The sequence below is a fragment of the Gopherus flavomarginatus genome, chromosome 2 (assembly GCF_025201925.1).
Source record: "Gopherus flavomarginatus isolate rGopFla2 chromosome 2, rGopFla2.mat.asm, whole genome shotgun sequence".
Classification (NCBI taxonomy): domain Eukaryota; kingdom Metazoa; phylum Chordata; order Testudines; family Testudinidae; genus Gopherus; species Gopherus flavomarginatus.
In genome coordinates, this window is record NC_066618.1 from 73207798 (window position 1) to 73220415 (window position 12618).

At 40.6% G+C, this 12618-nt stretch overlaps 1 protein-coding gene across 10 annotated transcripts in view; it reads right to left on the reverse strand.

Moving 5' to 3' along the window:
* The window catches only part of THRB (thyroid hormone receptor beta), a 285137-nt gene that overhangs the window by 205611 nt on the left and 66908 nt on the right, over nucleotides 1–12618 (reverse strand). For 2 of the 10 annotated variants that reach the window (XM_050938475.1, XM_050938477.1), the window contains exon 2: nucleotides 3578–3681. The exons of the other annotated variants lie outside the window; for them this stretch is intronic. The gene's annotated coding sequence lies outside the window, so the exon portion shown is untranslated. The remainder of the gene's footprint in view (nucleotides 1–3577; nucleotides 3682–12618) is intronic. 10 annotated transcript variants of the gene reach the window in all.

Below are 12618 nucleotides of genomic sequence, written 5' to 3' on the forward strand. Positions count from 1 at the left end.
TTGGCCATCATCACCAAATGTCACTGCAATCACTAGGAATGTTTACCACCTCCTCACAAACCACAGCGACAAAGTTAGACAGCTCTGAAAAGAAATTAAATGTTAAAAGTGGCATGTAAAGTTAAAGTTGTCAGACTGGATAGTGAAACTAGGGCCTAAAAGAACTAGCTGCTCTGTTCGTTCCCTCTGGGGCACCTGGCACTGGCCACTGTTGGAAGACAAGATACTGGACTAGATCAGGGTCTCAAACTGGGGGTCGGGACACCTCAGAGAGTCACGAGGTTATTACATGGGGAGGGTCACAAGCTGTCAGCCTTAACCACCAAGCCCTGCTTCACCTCCAGCGTTTATAATGGTGTTAAATATATTAAAGTGTTTTTAATTATGGGGGGGGGTCGCACTCAGAGACTTCCTATGTGAAAGGGGTCACCAGTACAAAACTGTGAGACCCACTGGGCTAGATGAACCTTTTCTCTGACCCATTATGGCCATTCTTATGTTCTTATGTAAAAATACTGCCACTGAGGCTACATCTACACTACAGCATAAAATCGAAATTACTAAAACCGGTTTTATAAAACCGATATTATAAAATCGATTTTATGCGTCCACACTAGGGCACATTAATTCGGTGGTGTGCGTCCATGGTCCTAGGCTACCAAACAAACAAACAAACAAACAAAAAGGCAATGGCTGTTGAAAATAGCAATTCCAGTCCTAAAAACCACAGGGAAGCATTTCTTGCTTCTTCATTTCTTATCCTACTTTTTCCTACAGCAAGTTACAGTGGATCAGTATATTTGATTTGGGAGAAATGAAGTAACACCATCCCTGCCCATCCTGCCTAATAGCCATTGATGGACCTATCCTCCATGAACTTATCTAGTTCTTTTTGGAACCCTGTTATAGTCTTGGCCTTCACAACATCCTCTGGCAAAGAGTTCCAGAGGTTGACTGTGTTGTGTGAAGAAATACTTCGTTTTGTTTGTTTTAAACCTGCTACCTATTAATTTCATTTGGTGACCCCTAGTTCCTGTGTTATGAGAAGTAAATAACACTTTCTTATTTATTTTCTCCACACCAGTCATGGCCATAATTCTCCAAGGTATGTAAGCACATGGGACTACAGTAAAACCTCAGGGTTCTGAACTCCAAAGTTATGAACTGGCCAGTCAACCACACATCTCATTTGGAACTGGAAGTACACAATCAGGCAGCAGAGACAACAACAACAAAAGTAATACAGTACAGTACTAAAAAAATTAAAGGAAAGTTTAAAAAAAGATTTGACAAGGTAAGGAAACTGTTTGTGCTTGTTTCACTTTTCTTCTGCATAGTACAGTTTCAAAGCTGTATTCAATCAATGTTCAGTTGTAAAATTTTGAAAGAACAGCCATAATGTTTTGTTCAATTATAAACATTTCTGACTTATGAACAACCTCCATTTCCAAGTTGTTCATAGCCCTGAGGTTCTACTGTACTTGTGTATTTAAAATTAGGCATGTGCTTTATAAGACAAAAAGAAATAAAAGGTGGGAGAAAGAGGTAAAACATACCACCAGACTGGTCAAAATAATGATTGTGGCACACATCTAAATTTCCGTTTTATTTCAATAAACTATAAAACAATTTTAAGTGATTTTCTCATCTTTATAACTAGATGCATCAATCAGAATATCTTCTATAGTACAGGAAAGCTTTCCCTTGAACTCTGAATTGCAATCACCATGACAGCTGCACTCCACTGTGTAGGTGTTAATGGTGTTTTCAACTGTTCCAGGGAAACCAGAGAACCATGAACTCAGTTATTATAAAATGTATTTGAAAGTATGCATGTTGGACTTATCAGAGTTAGTGGAAGCAGCCAGGCCTCAGGATCTGGGACTGATGGCATGCAGATGACATCTTGGAAGAGACACCATGCCACAGCCTGTCATGTTTTGTTCCAAAGCCCACAAAACACTAATGGTGATCATTGGCCAGGGGTATCATTCAGTGACATGTACCATGTGCTATTTCTTAAAGCTACTGAGTCAACTTCAGTCCCCCATTTCATCAGAGATCAAGTAAGAGAAACTAAAAGACAAATGAAATAACAGCGGGGTGTGGGGTGTGGAATAAAATGGCACAGCTTGAAGCACCTACTGATGCAAGGCATAAAGGCCTGGAAGAAAAGAACATGTTTGAAGCCAAAAATATGTGAACAACTCTAAAGCTGGATAATGTACTCCAGCACAGCCAAATTGCGTCAGTTGCATCAAGTCTTGACAATGAAAATGGAAGCAGAGCCCAAGAGGAAATAGATGGTATCTGCAACTTCCCACTGCATACCCTGTCAAGCAACTGACTCGAGTCAATTGCATCCAATGCAGTGACAAAGGAGGAATTCACTAAATTTACTCATCCCAACCAAAGGCAGCAATGGCTAGTGAGCCTGAAGCCTTAAAGGTGTCGATCACATAAAAGATCTTGCAGCCACGTTAGAGTCAGTGCATTAATAGATCAACATTTTTTTAAAAATAATTATAGGCTGGGTTTTGACCCTTTCACCAACCCTTTTGAACCTCAAAAGGTATTCTAACAGGGAAGCTGCAGGCTCCCCAAAGCAGGGGAATCCCTGGCTGACATAGCCAGCCCTCCTGGTCGCCTCTGTCGCAGAAGGAATGTTGAGGGCATGAGAGGGTGTGACAGGAGCACAGTGATTTCTGGAGAAATTACATACTGTCACCTAAGGGACATTACCAGCCAGTGTAGGGGCAAATCTGCCACCCAGCTGTTCCCAGGAACAGGGAAAGCCAGAGACATCTTTAAAATTCACCATCTGAATTTTAAAAAAGACATTCATTTTTCTAGCCTTATGCCATTTTATTTTGCATAGGGAATTTAAATGAGAAATTGTTCCATAATACATGATCACAATCTTTATATAATTTAATGAAGACTGTTATGATTTCTATTCTTGTAGAGTCAGGAAGAATTCCACGTTTCCTCACATAATTAAAATATTAAGTAAGGGATCACAAACAAAATCAATACATTTTGTATAAAAATATATTGAGATCATCTGGTCCCAGAGACTCTTTCATTGTTAGCTGACTGACCATTTGAAAGTATCAGAGCATCATTAAGAAAGTTTGCTACCTGTTTTACCTCTGGTAAGGGAATTACTTTTCTGACCTCTTTTCTAAGGTCATGATGCAAGATCTGGTCTAATTTCTGTAAGCAACTTATTATTGGCAGGCAGGAGCATGCAGAATAAGTACTGGCTTTTAAGGTTAGCCTTAAACATTCAAACACAATTATCAATGCTGCATGTGACTTAAAATCAACTGGATTATTATTAGCATTTATTATTTATATTGTGATCCTTTAAGGACTGCAGCCCCATTCTGCTAGATACTCAGGGGTGCTGGAACAATTTTTATGATGGGGGTACTGAGAGCCATTGAACCAAACTGTAAACCCTGTATATGATGGAAACCACTTCAAGCCAGAGGGTGTAGGCAGCACCCCTAGTTCCAGCACCTTTGCAGATATTTTACAAACACACAGGATAACACAGTATTAAAGAGCTTACCATCTAAGGCTCTGATCCTACAACTGGCTCCACATGGGCAAATCTTTGCGCCAGCAGGAACCTCACTGATTCCAACCACATGGATCTAGCTGGAGGATGAGAACCTAATACAAGACAAGATACCACAAACAACCGGAAGAGAAAAGTTGAGAGAAGCAGGAAGGATAAGGGCAACAGAAGTAACATCATATAGTTACATAGACTAACAATGATCCTGATTCAGGGAACCATCTCTACATAGGGAAGGGTGCTTAAGCACAAACAGGCGCTTAAAGGTATGTGTTAGCATTTGCCTTGTGTGCTTTCCTGAATTGAGGCGAAAATGCACAACTTGACAATTTTGCATCACAGAAACATTTTTTAATCAAGATTTTATATATTCCCTATCAAACTATAACCTTCTTGAGAGTTGCTTGCCCCAACCCCTGAAAATATGACCACGGCCTATTATATTATTTATTGCCCGTTTTCCCCCACCTAAACAGATCATCCTCAACTGCCACTCTACCCATCATTCTTAATTCCATATTAATTTTTATATATGTTATTATGAGCTGGGTGAAACTTTGTTATGGGTTGCTTTAAAACCACACTGAGGTTGACATGTTAATTGAAGGATGAGTTCAAACCTACCAGCAAACATAATCCCCACCTAAGACAAACAGTGTGTGTGAACCCACCGGAACTTTTGGGCGGAGTACTGATTTGGATAGGTGCATGTGGGAAAGTGAGAGAACACACAGGGTATGTCTACACTGCAGTAAAAAAACCTGCAACTGGCCCATGTCAGCTGACTTGGGCTCAGGCTGAAGGGTTATAAAATTGCAGCATAGACATTCAGGCTCAGTCTTGAGTCTGGGTTCTGGGACCCCATGAGGAAGAGCTGTGTGTAGCTCAAATGCTTCTCTCTCTCTCTCTCTCACTATCTCACCCACCTTGGGTCTCTTATTAAGAAATTCCGTGTCCTTGTGCTTAAATTAATGGACATCACTAGCCACAATATTTTCAAGTTCCTTTTTCAAGCTTCCATTCTTTGACAGAGAAGTCTTCAATGCTGGTGTTTACTATTTAGCTGTCAGGAAGAAATTCTTTGTACAAGAAAATGTCATAAGTGTAGGATGATTTTATTTCTCTGTGGAGTGCGCAGCAGCTGTGGTTTGATAATTCAAAAAAATCTCAATTATAAAAAAAAGGTATTCATGCCTAGAGTCTATGCAGAACATTAACCTGAGATTTCTCATCCCAACCTGAGCATGAAGTGTTAATTTCAACCAGTGTAAAATCGATCCAACATTTGAATTCGAAGTCTGTCACCTGCTGGGCCGTTAGCCTTGTCAGTCATAGAGAAAACGAGAACTCTCATTAGTGGCTGACTCAGATGAATCAGCATAATTAGGACAAAATGGCTCAGGAAAAGTATCATTAAAGCATTGAAGTAATTATGTTATAATTATGGTACTGAGCATTTTCATTCTGAGGTGTAGTTTTTAGAAGTGCTTTCTGGAAAAACTGCCCTTTAGGGTGACATACTTGCTCTTAATCACAAAGAAAAACATTTTAGAACTTTGTTCAAGTTTCAGTCAGATTTTTTTTTTAATTATCCAAGGGCAAAAAAAAAAAAAAAAAAAAGGGCGGGGGGGGGAGATGTTTTCCAGGTATTGAGAAACTTCCCAGACATTTTTTTGGTTGTATAGATAAATCAAAAACAGTTCAATGTTAAAAGTGCATGCACTTGAGCCGATTTAGCAGCCCTTTACTGAAATGTACATGGTCTAAGGATGTAGGACAATGGAGATAACAAGAATTTATATTTTCATGGTCTTGACTTACTATCTATTGTCTCTTTAAACAAGTATGACAGCAGTTGAAATCTGTGGTGATTTTTTTTTTTAAACTCTCTTTTCCCTGTCTGCCTTTAGATTATGTCACTGGCTAAAAGACTCTCTTATATTTTGTACCTAAGTGATGGCTGGTGGTTTTGAAATTTTTTGTTTATTTTTATGTTATGGCCTGAATACATTATTGCATTTGGCTCATCCATAGTCACTTCACTTGAAGAATCAGTGAAAAGTCTGTTGCTGCTTTGAAAAGTGGCTCTGTAAAATGGGGATTGTAGGCTCATTCCTGAGCCTTTATTGGCTGCCAGTGATGTCCCTAAAGTTACAAGGTGAGTGAGATAATATCATTTTTTGGACCAACTTATGTTGCTGAGAGAGAGAGATGTTCAATTTACAAGTAAAATAATTTTTTTCCCTTGACTGCCAGCCTTGCAGATTCAGCCTGGGCTCTGAGACCCAAGCCTTCAGCGATATCTGTATATCCTCATTAGTTTCAAGGGAGTAGAACTCTAGTTCTTGAATTTGAAATGTTAGGAGAAAAGGAAGGAACTCAGAATAATGTTATATCAACCATATTTTAACCTCCCTTTACTATTTCAGATTCAACCTATGACCTTTGTATTTGAGATTAGTCATGTGGAACATGAAATGGAACTGTTTCATAACTTCTCTGAATCGTTTTTTAATTTGTGACCTAATGCTGTTTCCGTTCTTTGTTAATTAGATCAGGCCAGATTTTCTTGTTGTGTAAAATGCATATTTTAATTAAAGTCTTGGGCTCACTGAAAATTTCAACATGTTTGTGGTGCCTGGATTCAAACAGAGTCACAATCTTCCTAAGAATTCCACTGAGGATCACTGGAAAGTTGCAACATCAATCCACCAGCTAAAGGACTGATAGAGGGTTCAGAAAGGTTTTTGAATTTTAAAGTTTCAGTACTGTGTTGCTTCTTTCCCTGTGAGGTTAAATAGTGAGCTGAACACCTCTGTGTCAGAAGTTTAGGATGATTGCCTCTGAGAATTTCCCTCAGCTTTTTCATTTTATTTTCAGTGTCTGAATAAGGGTCAAAGACTTCCTTGTGATACTTCACTCTGAATTCTTGGGTGGCATCTTCAGCAATCTGGAGACAATATTCTTTGGTTTTCTCAGATGTAGAATCAAAAGTATTAAATATGAACACATTTTTCCCTGGGTGCTTCTAGCCATTATTAGGTATTTCTGATCCTCAATCTACCAGTTTGTGCTAATATAGAAGTTGATTATTTTTGTTCTTCCTTTAATTTTTCCTCTGTTTCTCCACTCGTAACAGCTGATAGTGACCTTACAAGTTTAAATCTATCAGGAGGAATAAACCGAGGGTGAAGTGCCTCCAATTTAAAGAAATTGCTCGTTTGAAATGCTGTGTTGAAAATGATAACAAAAGATAGTTGTGATTTTCTCATCAAGTTTAATTTTTTTGTTTTTGTGACTGATCACCAATTAATCTCTGCCATTGTTTGGGTGTTGAAGACAAATAGAGACTGTTTCCAAATGAAGCTAATCTGAATCCCTGTCAGTAGTTCAACATCATCATAGCTATTTATTGATGACAAGGATAGGGTTAAAAATGTCTCATTTGCAAGATCAGCCTCAGTGTTCTGCTTTTCAGTGTCAATAGACTAACTGTCATTCCATGGCACATTCCATCTTGAAGAATCAGAAGTAACCAATTTTCTTCACTTTCTATAAATTCTTAAATCTTGCTACTATATAACTCTGGACAATGTTTACATTTTACTTTAGAAGAACTGCCTGTTGTCATTACTTCAATCCACTGAACAACTTGTTTCCTACTATTCCCTTCAACTTTTGGCTTGCATAATCACATAAACTCATACAAGGATGTTTGGTAAACACTGATCACTTACTAAATTCAACACTATGAACACTGAAAAATAAGATGAGCAAGAAGAGTTACATTGACCTATTAACGTTTTTGACCAGTCAAAGCAGAGGTGGCCAACCTGAGCCTGAGAAGGAGCCAGAATTTACCAATATACATTGCCAAAAAGCCACAGTAATACATCAGCAGCCCCCCTCATGAGCTTCCCCCCCCCGCTCCGAGCACCTTCCGCCGACCAGCAGCCCTGCCGATCAGCGCCTCCTCCTTCCCCCCATCAGCTGTTTTGTGGCGTGCAAGAGGCTCTGGGGGGGGAGGGGGAGGAGCAAGGGCACGGCAGGCTCAGGGGAGGGGGTGGGAAGGAGTGGAGTGGGGGCAGGGCCTGTGGCAGAGCCAGGGGTTGAGCAGTGAGCACCTCCCATCACATTGGAAAGTTGGCCCCTGTAGCTCCAGGCCTGGAGTCGGTGCCCATACAAGGAGCCACATATTAACTTCTGAAGAGCCCCATATGGTTCTGGAGCCACAAGTTGGCCACCCCTGACAAAGTTTCCAGTCATGAAGCCAGAAACTAGAGCCTAATAGCCTACATTTTCAAAAGCATTTAGTGAATTTGGGTACCTTAACTTTTTGGTGCCCTAGCTGAGCCATCTTAAACGGGACTGATTTTAAAAAAGTATTGAGCTCATGTGATCTGAAAAATCAGGCCCACTTTAAGATGTCTCAAGTTGTTCACCCCAACATGCAGTCACCTAAATCAACAGTTGCTTATAAAACTTAAGGCAATGTTTCCTGTATCAAAACCCTGCAAAAATACATTATGTTCATGTAAATACTTCAGTGACACAAAGGTTAAAAAATACTGAAAAGCCCACTGGGGTGGCTTTTTTTCTGAAAAACAAAAAAAGGTTATTTCCAACTATCAACTACAGAAAAATCTTACAGCTTTTCTTAGATAGAAAAAATAATCAGTCGTGCTTTCTTTTAATATTTCACATTTTGAGAGACCAAAAGGCATCTGCCTGTTTATTAGAAGATAAGACAAAACAGATGCAATGTGTTGTCATCTTGTCATAAGTGAAAGAAAAGAAAAATGTCTTGTATATGTATTGGAATACACCGAAACTTCACTTAGGCTTAACAAGTTGAACTCTGATCTCTGAAACAGAAGTGTGGAAGCTGCTTTTAGAAGATAGCCTTACTGTTTATGTCAACACTAGCACTTTTGTCTTTTATATAAAACTTATGTCGCTCAGGGGTGTGAACACACGCACCCCGGAGTGACATAAGTTACACCGACAGAAGTGCCGGTGTGAACAGAGCTATGAGCTTCTCCCATCGACATAGCTACCACTGCTCATTGAGGTGGTTTTATTCAGGGGTGCTGGAACAGTTTGTACAGTGTGGGTGCTGAGAGCCACTGAACTGTAAACCCTGCATCTGTTGGAAACCACTTCAAGCCAGGGGGTACAGCAGGCACCCCCAGTTCCAGCACCTATGGTTTTATTATGTTGATGAGACAGCTCTCTCCCACTAGCATAAAGTGGCTACACAAGTGATCTTACAGCAGCACAGCTGCATCGGTCCATCTGTGCCACTATAAACTCGCTACTGTAGATATGGCCTAACATACATCCACCTATGTGAAATCAGAATTAAGTGCTAAACATAGTCCCTTCACATCCACCGTATCATTTCTCATTAAGTATTGAAATGTCGGCTCCTACCTCTGATGGACCCATTATGCCAGCCTCCATTGCCTACCAGTTAAATTTTCAAACAAGTACTTTTCCTCCTATTTCTCTGATGCTGCCCCTCACAAGTAAATAGAGCTCCTTACACCACAGTGAAGCTACATCATTATCCACCTTCAAATCCCTTCTTAATATTCTCCTTTGCTATGAGGCCTACACAAAACTTGACAATGGTTAGAGCGTTGCTGTGGCGATACCACTACCTAGCATGCCGATCAATATTGTTGCACTGTTTCTTTGTACTCCTACAACTATCCGTCTGTAACCATTTGTTGTCTCTTGTCTTATACTTAGGTTGTAAGCTCTCTGCGGAGGGACTGTCTTTTTGTTCTGTGTTTGTACAACACAATGGGATCCTGTCCATGAGTAGGGTTCCTATATGCTACAGTAATTATAGCACTGAATGCACAGACTAATTGCCAAAACCTGAAGAATCTACCAAAACTCCAAACAAAAATGAATCCAATGGCAGTGTAGGAAATGAATGGAAGGAAATGATTTGGCTGTGTTATTTTAATACTGTACTAGTAAATACTGCTTTGCCCTTGGTCCATATACACTAGTTTCTGTTAGCACAATACACAATTCCCAATTAATATTAATGAGGAAAATACACAGATATCAGTGGGAGAGCTAACCTCTTAGATGTCACAGAACTTTTGTATCAATGGTTCCTAGTAACTGTCATAAGCTGTTTGGCAGAAATAGACTTTTTGCCAGGAAAATTCAACTCAATTGGAACAGTATGATTTAACACTACTGTACAAAAGACCACAGCTCTATATCCCAGCACAGCAGGAAAAAACCTAAATTGCTTTTAACAGATGAGCCTTTAGCACAACTAGTATAATCTGCAGTGACGTTTTTCCTTTCCTATTATGTAAACCATAAAATTAAGCCAATGCTTTTCTCCACTGTACAGCCTGCCTCTAACAACCAAATATGGTACCTTCTTATACTTCATCACACTTCACATTAGACTGAGCTATAATTAAAATTCATTGGAATTGTACTTTAGGATAGGTTACTGCACCTCCTGAGATCTGGACCCACTGGTCAGAGAGACCCACATTCAAAGGCAGCAGTTCAGTGTCTGACTGCTGGAGTAAGCAAGACTGTCCCACCTGGAAGGAAGATCAGGTCATCAGCACAGAAAGATGACAAGTTCATCTTGGCAGAGAGAGACTTTTCCAAGAGAAAGAACCCACCTAATGAGTTAGGGGGGGCACTTGACACCAAAACAAGGATCTTTCGGGGCTATGACGAGAAGTAGGGGGTTGTCACATTGGTACACTCCAATATTAGGCCTTTCTGGGTGACCTATTTTGGTATGCACGCTTAGCTTTAGAATGCATTTAGACAGACAGCCACATTTCCAAGAGAGTCAACAAGTTCACATATTTAGGATCTAGTATTCAATGCACTAAGTGCTTAACTACTGGCAATTTTCATTCAACTATATAAGGTTTGTGATGTTCAAGCCATGTTCATAGTGAGTGTTAATCTAGCATATAGTTTCAAAAGATTTCTTTAGTAAGATACCCAGTTAGTAAGAGAGTGGACAGAGCTACCAGGCAGGCACAAAAAACCAAACCTTCAGAAACACTGTGCTCAATGGCCACTGTTGTTAGGCAACTCTAGAAGAATGAGACCTACACCTAGGACACATTATGTTTCTTCAAAACACGTCTTATATTATTATATTGATAACAACAGACTAGGTTTGTGTCATGTCACTCTTCCAACAATGAGTATACATAAACTTGCCCTCTACTAGTTACAACAGTGTGTTGTCTCTCCTCCCTCAGTGTGTACCGTGGCCCGCTACTGCTGTCCACAGGGTTCATATTCTAAAGCTCCAGAGGCCAGACCATTAGGAGAAAATCCTAACTTTTTCACCTGATGTAGCAACATGCAGCAACAGGCAAAGGAAGTGCTCTGTGGCTTAACAGACTGCCTAACAGTACAAGAGAATGAAAGACAGACACTCTAAGCAAATAGCCAGTTTTGTGGATTGCAGTTCTCTGTCCTGAGGAAGACTTCTTGGTGTAGTATGAGAGCTACAAAGTCTAGAGGGTACAAAGGTCCAACCACAGGTAGTTCTCAGTTTTGTACCTGAGGCTCTGTTGGTCCTCTAAATAGAGGAGTGGCCTATGTTAAGTCTGTATTCCCAACTTTACAGCGAAAAGGTCCACAGAGTGATCGGAGTAGCCAAGTATGTCTGTCGACACAGATGCCATAGCAGAAGAAATGGCGGGCAATGGCAATACATATGTAGGAGAAACTGCTTGCCTCTCCTCTGTATGTAGAAATCCCATTATGTTCATGGAGAGCTAATACTTAGGTGAATGATGGGGACTTCAAATGGGAACTGTCTGATGCTTATCCCTGAGCATACATTTCTCTTGATATTAGTTTCCAGAAAGGTATTTTTGTATTAAATATAAATGACTGATAGAAAGACTGAGGCTGTCCACTGGATGTACAGGGTTACGTAGAGGGAAGTGGCTGATGCTCTGGCTCTCTTTTTTAAAACACTGTTTAAATTCCAAGAACACAATGGAAAGCAAAAAAGAGTATTATGTTGTCTCAAAAAGATGATGGTTTTCTCTTGCTAAAGCCACAAAGATGTAGTTTTTATGGAGGTTCAAACATTTATCAGGATTACAAGGGTGGGCAAAACCTGTCTCTTAGGGTACGTCTACACTACAGGATTATTCCGATTTTACATAAACCGGTTTTGCAAAACAGATTGTATAAAGTAGAGTGCATGCGGCCACACAAAGCAGAATAATTCGGCGGTGTGCATCCATGTACCGAGGCTAGCGTCGATTTCTGGAGCGTTGCACTGTGGGTAGCTATCCCATAGCTATCCCATAGTTCCCACAGTCTCCCCCACCCATTGGAATTCTGGGTTGAGATCCCAATGCATGATGGTGCAAAAACAGTGTCACGAGTGATTCTGTAAATCACGTCACTAAATCCTTCCTCTGTGAAAGCAACGGCAAACAATCATTTTGCGCCCTTTTTCCCTGGATTGCCCTGGCAGATGCCATAGCATGGCAACCATGGAGCCCGTTTTGCCTTTTTTCACTGTCACCGTATGTGTACTGGATGCTGCTGACAGAGGCGGTACTGCAGTGCTACACAGCAGCATTCATTTGCCTTTGCAAAGTAGTAGAGACGGTTAGCATCCCTATTGTACTGTCCGCCATGCCATTGTAAATTGGCAATGAGCTGACAGTTATCAGTCGTTCTGCACCGTCGGCCATGCCACTGTAAATTGGCGATGAGATGACGGTTATCAGTTGTTCTGTACCATCTGCTGCTGTCATGGGTGCTCCTGCCTGGCCTTTGCTGAGGTTGGCCAGGGGCGCAAAGACAGAAATGGGAATGACTCCCTGGGTCATTCCCTCCTTTATGTTTTATCTAAAAATAGAGTCAGTCCTGCCTAGAATATGGGGCAAGTGTACTAGAGAACCAGTGTACCAGAGAACCAGAGAGCACAGCCGCTCCATGTCAGATCCCGCAGAAATGATGTGCTGCATGCCATTCTAGGGGGTGTCCCTGTA